The sequence below is a fragment of the Rattus rattus genome, chromosome 1 (assembly GCF_011064425.1).
Source record: "Rattus rattus isolate New Zealand chromosome 1, Rrattus_CSIRO_v1, whole genome shotgun sequence".
Classification (NCBI taxonomy): Eukaryota; Metazoa; Chordata; class Mammalia; order Rodentia; family Muridae; genus Rattus; species Rattus rattus.
The window spans coordinates 182,560,173-182,571,283 of NC_046154.1; positions in this window are offsets into that span (position 1 = coordinate 182,560,173).

An 11,111-nucleotide genomic window follows, 5' to 3' on the forward strand; every position below is an offset into this window, starting at 1 on the left:
AAACCCCAATGAAGCAAGCAAACAAATACAAAAAACAAACAAGAATGAAATATCTGAAAGATATCTCATTTTGCCACAACCAGAGCCCAGGGACCAAGCTACTTTTGGACTCCTTGAAATAAATCCTTCTTTGTCTGAACACATAAGAGAACCAAGATGGAGGGAACACATAACACTCCAAATGTGTTGAATAATAATAAAAAAAAAAAAAAAAAAAAAAGAACCAAGATGGGAGCACACACATGTTCTAGTAAGAAGAGCCTAGACAAGATTACTGGCTTGTTGGCCAACAAACATAGTATTATCAGCTAAGTATCAGATCAGTGATAGACCACATTTCAGTGAATAAAGTAGAAGATTCCTGAACCTCTAGCCCTCACAAATTCATGCACAGATATTCACAGAGATCCTCCAGGTGCACAGGTTCATGCAACCCACTAACTATTCACATATACAAAGTGATAGCACAAGTATCAAAATCAAGTTTTTAAAGATAGGCATTTTGTGCATCCTTAGATAAACGTGTGCTGTGTGTTAATGCATTTTGATGTCTTAGAATCTTCAGTCCTTCCTTTCCTAATTTGTTCTATACAGTGGTTAGTAAACTAGAAATTATCCTTGACATTTTTCTTGTACCTTTCTTATTGTTCAAAAAGTATGGAAATTATGAACACATTTTATTGTGTGGCCTTAAGAGATACATCACTTAAATAATATGTTTCTTGTATTTTTTGAGAGATGGTATATGATATATATATGAACTTACCCATCATATAACTCATAAGTATTGAAATAAAAACCCAGTACAAAAATGTCGAGGATATAAAAATAAATAGACTGTGATAACAATTTGCCAAGTGAGGTTGCTTGACATACTTAAAGTTATTTATGAAGTAAGCTCAAATACCAAAGCACAACATTCTACAATACAATAATTGCATACAATACTTTTGGTGAGTTTAAGAAACAGAAAAATTCACTATATTAGAAGGTCAGTGTAACCCAACATAATGTTATCTTTCTTAGAATGTTTTTATTTATACCTTAAGAACAATATGTATTTTTGCTTGTTGAAAAGAAACTGAAGGAACTATAAGAACTTTGTTTTTCAAAATATTAAGAGTATGAAATTCTTTTGTCAGCAAAAAAAGTTTGAATCTTCAATACATGCTGAAACTATTATTGGATTTATAGATTTCAGGTTTCACTGCTAGTCCATTGAGTGGGTATCACTGTCTTGTTCACAGAGAGACTTCTGGGTACAGAAAACAAAGGAAGAGTCAAGATATTGTGAGTGCTTTAAAAATATCAATCCTTCCTAAATAGAACTATTCATTAAATTTTCTCCTTTTTTCCTCTCTTTTTAAAAAAATAACTCATTATTTTATTTATTTACATTCCAGAACTTATTCTATCCTCCAGTTCTTCACAACATTCTCCCGCCCCCTTTCCCCCGAGAGGGTGCACCTACCTCCCACATTCCCAGTCATCTGCCTTCCTTGAGACCTCCAGTCTGTCCCTACAGGATCAGGCACATCCATTCCAACTGAGGCCAGAAAAGGAAGTACTCTGCTATACATACATGTCTGGGACCTCAGACCAGCCCATCTATGCTAGCTGGTTGCTGGCTTAGTCTCTAAGGATACCCAGGGGTCCGGGTTAGTTGATATTGTTGGTCTTCTTTTTTGTCCCCACATCCTGTTGGTCTTCTTAAGGGGTTGCCATCTCCTTTATCTTCTTCGGTCCCTCCCCCTAACTCTTCTGACCTCAAGCAAGTGGGAGTTTGTAAGTATCTGCATCTGTCTCAGTCAGTTGCTAGTAGTGCTTCTCAGAAGACAGCCATTTTAGATTCCTGTCCATAAGTGCAACATAGCATCAGTAATAGTGTCAGACTTGGGTGTACTGCCCTAAGAGAGATGGATCCCAAACCACTGTTGGGCCAGTTGCTGGATAGGCGGCTTCCTTCAACTTTCTGCTCCTTTAACATGGACTCCCTGCTCTGACCTTTCTTTTAGTAAAGCACCAGTTACAATTTGGGGGGGAAGTGCAGTAATTTTTGAAAGGCATGACTTGGGTGTACTGCCCTGGAGATGGATCCCACCCCCCCTCCTCTTGAGGACCTACTGGAGGTGGACTCTACAAGTTCCCTCTCTTCATTGTTGAGCATCTCAGTTAAGATCACTCTAGTTTAGTCTTGGAAATCTCTCACATCCCTTGTCTCTGCATCTTTCTGGAGAGTCTCTCATAGTCACCCACAGAAGCTACATATTTCCATTCATTCCCCTAGCCTTCTGGACTTCCAGCCTATCTTCCACCATACCTAATCTTTTCTGCTCCATACATGATCCTGTCCTCCTTTTCTCCTCCTCCCTTTGCCCACCTAGGTCTGTTTCTTCCTTTGCTTCCAGTGATTATTTTAATCCTCCTTCTAAGTGGCATTGTAGCCTCCTCATTTTAGGCCTTCCTTTTTTTTTTTTTTTTTTTTTTAGATTTATTTTATTTATTATATATATAAGTACACTGTAGCTGTCTTCAGATACACCAGAAGAGGGCATCGGATCTCATTACAGATGGTTGTGACCCACCATGTGGTTGCTGGGAATTGAACTCATGACCTCTGGAAGAGCAGTCGGGTGCTCTTAACCGCTGAGCCATCTCTCCAGCCCCTGGGCTTTCCTTCTTGTTAAAATTTTATGGTCTATGGGATGTATCCTGGGTATTCTGCATTTTTGGCTAAAAGCCACTTATCTGTGATTACATACCATGTATTTCCATTTGGGTCTGTGTTACCTCACTCAGGGTGATCTTTTCTACTTCTGTCCATTTGCCTACAAAATTCATGAAATTCTCCTTTTTAATAGCTGAATAGTATTGCATTATGTAAATAAAACACATTTTCCATATCTATTCTTCACTTGAGGGATATCTGTGTTGTTTTCAGCTTGGCCTATTATGAATGAGGCTGCTATAAACATAGTGAAACATGTACCTTTGTGGTATGGTTGAACATCTTTTGGTTATATGCTCAACACAGTTATTCACAGACATGGAAAGAGTAATTCTTAATTTCATTTGGAAAAACAAACAAAACATGCAGGATATCCAAAATGATTCTCAAAAATAAAAGAACTTCTCAGGTATTCACCTCCCTGTCTTCAAGCTGTCCTACAAAGTAATAGTGCCTTAGACCACGTGGTATTGGTACAAAGACAGACCCAGGTCAATCAATGGATTAGAACTGAAGACCCAGAAATAAACCCACATACCTATGGACACTTGATCTTTGACAAAGAAGACAAAAATTTAGAGTTGCAAAAAGAAAGCATCTTTGATAATTGGTGCTGGTCTAACTGGGAGACGGCATGTAGAAGAATGAAAATAGACCACATTTACCATCTTTCACAAAGCCCAAATCCAAATAGATCAAAGACCAAAACACAAACCAAGATACACTGAATCTACTAGAATAGATCTTGGGAAGTATCCTCAAACTCTTCGGCACAGGGAGAATTTTCCTGAACAGAGCATCATGTGCCTCAGTCTCTAAGAGCAGAAATCGAAGGAAGGGACATCCAAAAATGGCCCCAGCTGCTGACACCAAACCCAGACACTATTGCTGATGCCAAGAACTGACAGAAGCCCAGTATAGCTGTCCCCTGAGAGTCTCTGCTTGAGCTGGACCAATACAGGTGTGATGTACAAAACCAAGCATTGCACTGAACAGGGGACTCCAATGAGGAAAGTAGGGGAAGGACTGTAGGAGCTGAAGGGATTTACTACCTCATAGGAAGAAGAACAATATCAACCAACAAGAGCCCCCAATGCTCCCAGAGACTAAACCACCAACCAAAGTGTTCACAGGGGGTACCCATGGCTCGAAATGGATATGTAGCAGAGGATTGCCTTATCTAGCGTCACTGAGAGAGGAGCCCTTTGGTCCTGGGAAGGCTTGATGGCCCAGGATAGGGGAACACTAGGCCACTGAACTAACAGTGGGTGAGCCAGTGTAGGAGCACACTCATAGTGGCAGGTTGGAGAGAGAAGGGAATGGGGCTTGTGGAGGGGAAACAGGGAATGGAGATAACATTTGAAATACAAATAAATAAAATAACCAATAAAGAAAAAGAAAGCATCTTCAATAAATGGTACTGGTCTAACTGGCATACTGCATGTAGAATAATGAAAATAAATTCATATGTATCACCTTGCACAAAGCTCAAGTCTATGTGGATCAAAGACTTCAACACAAAACCAGATACACTCAATCTAATAAAAAAGAAAGTGGGAAAGAGCCCTGAACACAGGGGAAATTCTCCTGAACAAAGCACCATGTCGCTCAGTCTCTAAGATCAAGAATTGATAAATGGGACCTCATGAAACTGAAAAGCTTCTGTAAGGCAAAGGACACTGTCAATAGGTCAAAAGTGCAAAATACGGTTTAGGACAAAAGTCACCAACCCTATGTCTAATAAAGGCTATTATCCAATATATATATATTTTATATATATATATATATATATATATATATATATATATATATATATATATATAAAGCCCAAGAAGACAGACTTCAAAAAAACAAATAACCCAATTTTAAAATGGATTACAGAGATAAACAGAGGATTTTCAGCAGAGGAATCTTGAGTGGCTGAAAAGTACTTAAAGAAATATTTTTTTGATTAAAAGTTATTAGTTGATTCTAGTAAGTGTTCAATACCTGTAAGGTGCCAACAACCGGATTATTAACTCACTCTTCTCTATCAGCAGAAGGAGGTTTAACTGTTCTAATTTTACAATTCATAAAAGTGAAGACTAGAGATTTAACGATAGAGGCACAAAAAAGCTTGGAAAAGTGAAAAAAAAATACTTCCTAATTTTCTAACTGCAGATACACCAATCATTGGCACAGATAAAAGGACTTTCTACTTCAGCTTCCAGAATGTTCTTAATATGTTGACATTTTATAGAAATTTAATCATGTTCCCTGTAATATTTTTCAAATGTGTATTCAATGTATTCTTATAAATACTTCCTTTATGAATATGCAGTTCACAATTTTTTTTCACCGTGGATCATGAAGTTTTAATGGCAAAGTTTTCTTAACATTTTGTAAACTGCTGTAAACAATAGATAACCTATTAAACAACATACTTTTGCAGTTTTGTCTTTTGAAAAATAATATTTATTGGTTCCATTTAAGTTTCTGTGTCAACTTTTTGGAAGCCAAATTATACAGGTTGATCCTTAGAAAATGTGCCTCATCCTTCTCCATTCCTTTTCTGGTCCCCTTTCTTCTTATCTGTTCATATATTCATGTATTTATGTATGTATACATGTACGTGTGCACACATGTATGTATATATTTATGTAGCGTATGACGTTCATATCCCACATCATTATTTTGGGGATCAGTGGATAGTTCAGAATATTGAGGGATCAAACTCAGACCCTCAGCCTTGGTCACAAGTTCCTTTTCTCAATGAGCCATGTTAATTGACTGGTTTTCTATTTTCCTATAGTCATCTGCTTGCATGCGTAAAGTATGGGTTGTTTTCTTTCCCATCTGTGCCTTATTTCCTAAGAGCTACAGCCAGAGATATGTGAAGGTGTTCACATCTTATTGTTTTTCTAAAGGAAAAAATGTAAAAGTTTGCAACCTTACTGGTGTACTTTTTTCCCAGTAAGCGAGAGCAAGCTTTCAGAATTTCCACTTACTACTCATGTATTTATTTAAATCAAATCCTGGTGGACCTTCCTTCTGTGGCCATTCTATGTTGTTCCAAAGCCTATTATCTATGCTTTGGTTCTCATTTCCTTCATGAAATTATTATACTACTTTTCTTAATTTTGTTCTCTCCAATATTCCTCCTTTTCCAGTGTTGTTCACTTTCTTTTTAAAGGAGAGAACATGTGGTGTTTCATATTATATTAAGATTTTGATAAAGTCCCCTATTTTCCAAAATGATAAAAGATGATTACCTTTTCCATGGGAAGACAAAAAGGAAAGACAATATCAGAGAAGAAACAGAAACAAAAGGAATCAACAACCAACTCCTTGACTCTTGAAATTTGTAAATAGAGCAATTGTCAAGGAGAGAGTTTTATTTAAAAGAAAAGTTTACATTATGAAACTTGTATGATAAGATTCTTCAGTATGTAGCCATGTTGGGAGAAATAAGAGAAGCGAGGCATACTCCTCTCTTCTGTTAACTAATTAAAAACTAGAACCCATTCCAATACTGTAATTGCCCCAGGCATCTCATGCTGACAGATGAGAAAGGCTGGGACCTGGTAAGAGCAAGAGGCTAGCTTGTCTTCCAGAAAAAAAGATGTTATCCAGTTCTGACAACTTGTCAGACCACCTTGGAGGAGAGACTAAGCACAGAAAAAGATTGGTTAATGATGCTAGAGACCACACATGAGGACTGCTTAGTTATGCATGATCCTCATGTCAGGACTCCAGTAGATGGAAGACAACTTGAGGGACCAGTGGACCACTTAATTTATTCCTCTTCCTAATGTGGCCTCTGGAAAAAGTCTTCTTGCTGTTTTCCACCATCACGTGTGTATTTAACTGATTGATTGTCAGGATTGACAATGAACCCAAGTACTCAGGTAACAATGTGGGTGAGCCTGCAAGGAAATAAAACCAATACTGGGTGTTAGTTAGTCACAGAAACCTGACCCAAGATGGCATGGGATAGTTTTAGGGAGCTACTGCAATGATTTTATTCCATTATTTTAAATTCCTACTTTCCCACTTTAGCCGGCATCAGCTGGTTTTTATTTAAATAGAAGCATGGGAATAGAATAGAATAGAATTGATGCAGTGGGTATTTCAGAATTTCATATTGGCTTATGCATTATTTTGGGATATTATGTATTTTATTTATTTGGAAGTTTTGCCCTTACACAGAGAAATTTCAAGAGAGAGCAACTTTGTTTTTCTGTCCAATGAAGTGTTATAGATTGCTTCATATAAGGCATCTCTATTAGTTACTTTTATGTAAGTGTGATTGAAAAAAAATTAACAATGCAATGTCTTGAAGCAAGTCACAGGCACACATGCACACACATACACACATACACACATAGTATGTATGTACGTATGTATGTATGTATGTGTGTATGTATGTATGTATCTTTAAGGATCTAGAGAGTTTGAAACTGATGGCAATAGATATCAAGCAGGCATAAATGGTAATGTGAGTTGTGTGTATGTTTGTGTGTATGTTTGTGAGTGTTTGTGCGCGCGCGTGTGTGTATCTGTGTGTGCATCACATATGTATGGATCAAGAGAAGGTATCATATCCTCTGGAACTTCAGTTACAGGTAGTTGTGAACTGTCATGTGGATGTTTTGTGTTGAATTTGACCATGGTCTATAAGTGGAAGAAATGTAAGCTATTTCATTATAAGGTATCACACACTAGTTGTCATCCAGCTTAGAAACCAAAATAATGCAGAACTGAACTTCTCACAACTCATCTATAATCATAAATAAATAAATAAATAAATAAATAAATAAATAATCAGCTAAACCAAGTGTTCATGACAAGCTGTGTATGAAGGTTGTATAAATCAAGGTAAGAGGCTTTGCTTTTGTTGCTGTTTGTTTTAATTTAGTTTTAACTTTCTTTTATACTAATACATATTTAATAAAACCAACCACTTATTCTGTTCCTTTATTTGTAAAGAATTTTTTTTTGTTTATTTGTTTTTCTTCCAATTTATTAAATTGGGTATTTATTATTTACATTTCAAATGTTATTACCTTTCCCGGTTTCCTGTCCATCAGCCTTCTAAACCTTCCCCCGCCCCTTCTATATGGGTTTCCCCCTCCCTATCCATCCCCCATTATTGCTCCCACTTAACAATCCCGTACACTGGGGGTCCAACCTTGGCAGGATCAAGGACTTCCCCTTCCACTGGTGCCCCCAAAAGGTTATTCACTGCTACATATCAAGTTGGAGCCCAGAATCTGTCCATGTATAGTCTTTGGGTAGTGGCTTAGTCCTTGGAAGCTCTGGTTGGTTGGCATTGTTCTTCATATGGGGTCTCGAGCCCCTTCAGCTCCTTCAGACCTTTCTCTGATTCCTTCAATGGGGATCTGTTCTCAGTTCAGTGGTTTGCTTGTGGCATTTCCCTCTATATTTGACTTGTTCTGGCTGTGTCTCTCAGGAGAGATCTATATCCAGTTCCTGTCAGCCTGCACTTCTTAGCTTCATCCATCTTATCTAGTTTGGGTTTAAGAGCAGATTTTTTTTTCCTCTAGAGTGTATTTTTAATGTAACTTAATAATTTGCTTTTTCTTCATTTTTTCTTATTTTAAAGAATAGATTGGTTGTGGTCTGGTGGTTGTTTTTGCTATGTAAAACCTAGAGCCATAATCGCTATGTTCTAGTGTTCTTAGTAAGAGAATGTTTTCTACATACTACAGAAGGAAAGGTAAACACCAACTCAGTCATAAACTCATGGAAAAACAATGTTTTCCTGCTTGCACCATATGCTAATGCCATGATGGACAAAGCTTTGTGGGAGTAACCAAACAATATCTGATACTAGATAATAGATGTGCCAGATACATAAATGAATAAAATAAAATTAAGTTCATAAAATGCTGCTGGTTATAATATCCCACAAGATTGCACATATAGTTTATTCTATTTGGTTGAGGAGGTAGTTTCTCAAATTCTATCACTTTAACAGTTTTCCATAAGCCTTTAGTTCACAAGTTAAATTGTACCATCTACCTCCAAATTTTGGATATAGCAGCAATCATGCATGTAGCAACAATTAATGAAAAAATAGATCATGAACTAGTAAGAGATCAAAGATCGAAGTGTTTGCAGGAATAAAAGACAAGAGGAGCGATATAATTATGCTATAATCACATTAAATAAAACTGGGCAGACTTTCCTTCTGTCGCTATTGTTGATATGATATGTCTTCTTGTTCTTTAGCTGGAGGTTTACTATCTTTCTGGTGACTTCCCTTGTTGCTTTCCTCTCTGCCATTGTCCTTTTCAGACTGGGCCCAGAGGAATATGTAGAGGAACGTTAATACAGCAACATGGCTGCTCTAGCAAAGAATCACATCCAAAGACCTAGATGTCTGTATGATCTGGTTGAAATGCAGACACCCCATTAACATACACCTTTACGGGAAAATTACTTTCTAGAAGGAAGCACTAATGTTTGAAAGTAACATCTAATTGAGGGTCAGCCAAAATGACACACCAGAGAATGAGTCAGAGATAGGATACATCCAAGTCTTACCAGAACAGACAGGAATGGGAGTCTATCTATGAGCAATGCAGAGAGGAGCAGTCACTTGAGAATCAGTGCAGCAAGTGAAGTGCAGTGGAGTTGAGGCAGTTGAAGCTAGAGAAGAGGGTGCCAAACGATTAGAACAAATGGCCAGAGTTAGTTTGAGGAGAAGCAGAGGAATTCAGCGAGAAGCTGAGAGCAGCCAGATTGAACCAGTCAAGTTGTAGAGGAGTTTGAGCCAGGAGAGCTGAGTTGAACTATGCAGCTAGAATTCCGAAAGAACTGGAAAGTGCGTGCTTACTCACTACTAAGCCTCTTAGACAACAGTTCCATCTGGCAGATAGATCTTTTATAGGAATGCACATCTGCAAAGGCAGATGCATATCCCTTCTCAGTTTCTTCTAGAGAAGTAATAATAAAGCCAGTTAATTCAGCATCTGCCTTATTTCACTCTAGAAAAGAAGCAAACAGGTTAGCCCATGCAGGAATATGAGATTTTACTGGAAATAACTCTAAAACATATAAAAATTCTGGTACCATATTTAAAATTTCTGAATGAACTGTAATAGAGGCATCAAGACATCTTGTCCTATTAGTTGGCCTCAGGAAAATATAGCATGGATAGTTTGATGAATAGCTGAATCATTTGTCCCTCCTACACAATTAGATCAACCATCAATAAAATATGTATCTGGCTGTAAAATGGGAGAAGGTTAGAGAATTTTTTAAATCACAAATTCAGTGGGCATGAGAAAATCCCATAGCTTATCATCTAGACAAGAATTTCTTATCCTTCTATCGTAATCAGCATATGAAATTTGAAAATCTACAGTATTCTCTAATACTTTTAAAACTGATTGTTAGTTTACAGTAAAATAATGCAGCAAGGATGAAATCCACGTAACTGTTGACATCAGGTCCTCCTCTGATTTACTGATTGAGCATGAAGAATGAGCCAAGCAGTTAGTATTTTATGGTCTTTGTGATGCAAATACATTTATTCCAGTGGTTTATTCTCTTATGCTATAGTAACGGTGGCAGCCATTTCAGTGATTAAAATAAGTAGGTTTAAAGGAAATGAAGAATCCATGTTACACAAGTGCTTGGTTTAGTATGTACCTAAATAACTGTAGTTCTTTTCTTGCCTCTTAAGATTATATGTGAGACTGCACAATGCTAACTTTCCTTCTAGATTTTTAAATGCTATTTTTAATTCTGATTTTGCCTTATTATTTTGCCTATTTACCAGTTTTAAGGTACAATCATCTAGTTCACATTCATTCAAAGAATTTACCACTTCTTCCTCATTATTAATATCTTCCTTATCTCCCATGACAGTATAAATAAATGCCCCAAGACGACCCAAAACTGAACAAGGATCTTTCCCCATCTCACATGCTTTTCCAATGTTATTTTATACTCAGTCCTATACTCCTTCATCTAAAGTTCCTTCTTCTGAAAACCAGGGATTATACTCATAAATAATTTGCAAGCAATCTACGTGTTGGTATTTTAATATATGTGCCCCCTGTTGCTTTAAAAAATGATGTACAAGCTTTGCATAAAGCAAATCTTGCCCTGAATTCTGCCCCATTATTCTCACTCAGGTGCTTCTGTGAAGGTCTCTGAACTCTTATCTCATAGCTGCCTTTATGTTCTTGTACAGGCTTGACTTGTCACCTCTTTGAGGCAGTGGGGCCTGAGAGTAGAACCAATAAATAATAAACCTTAGGTCAAGGGGAAGTTGTACTTGGCTGGAAAGGTACACTTGATGGGCACATCACACTAAACAATATATTTTTTTTCCTATGTAGGCAGATGAAGAAATAAGAGCAGCCAGTTC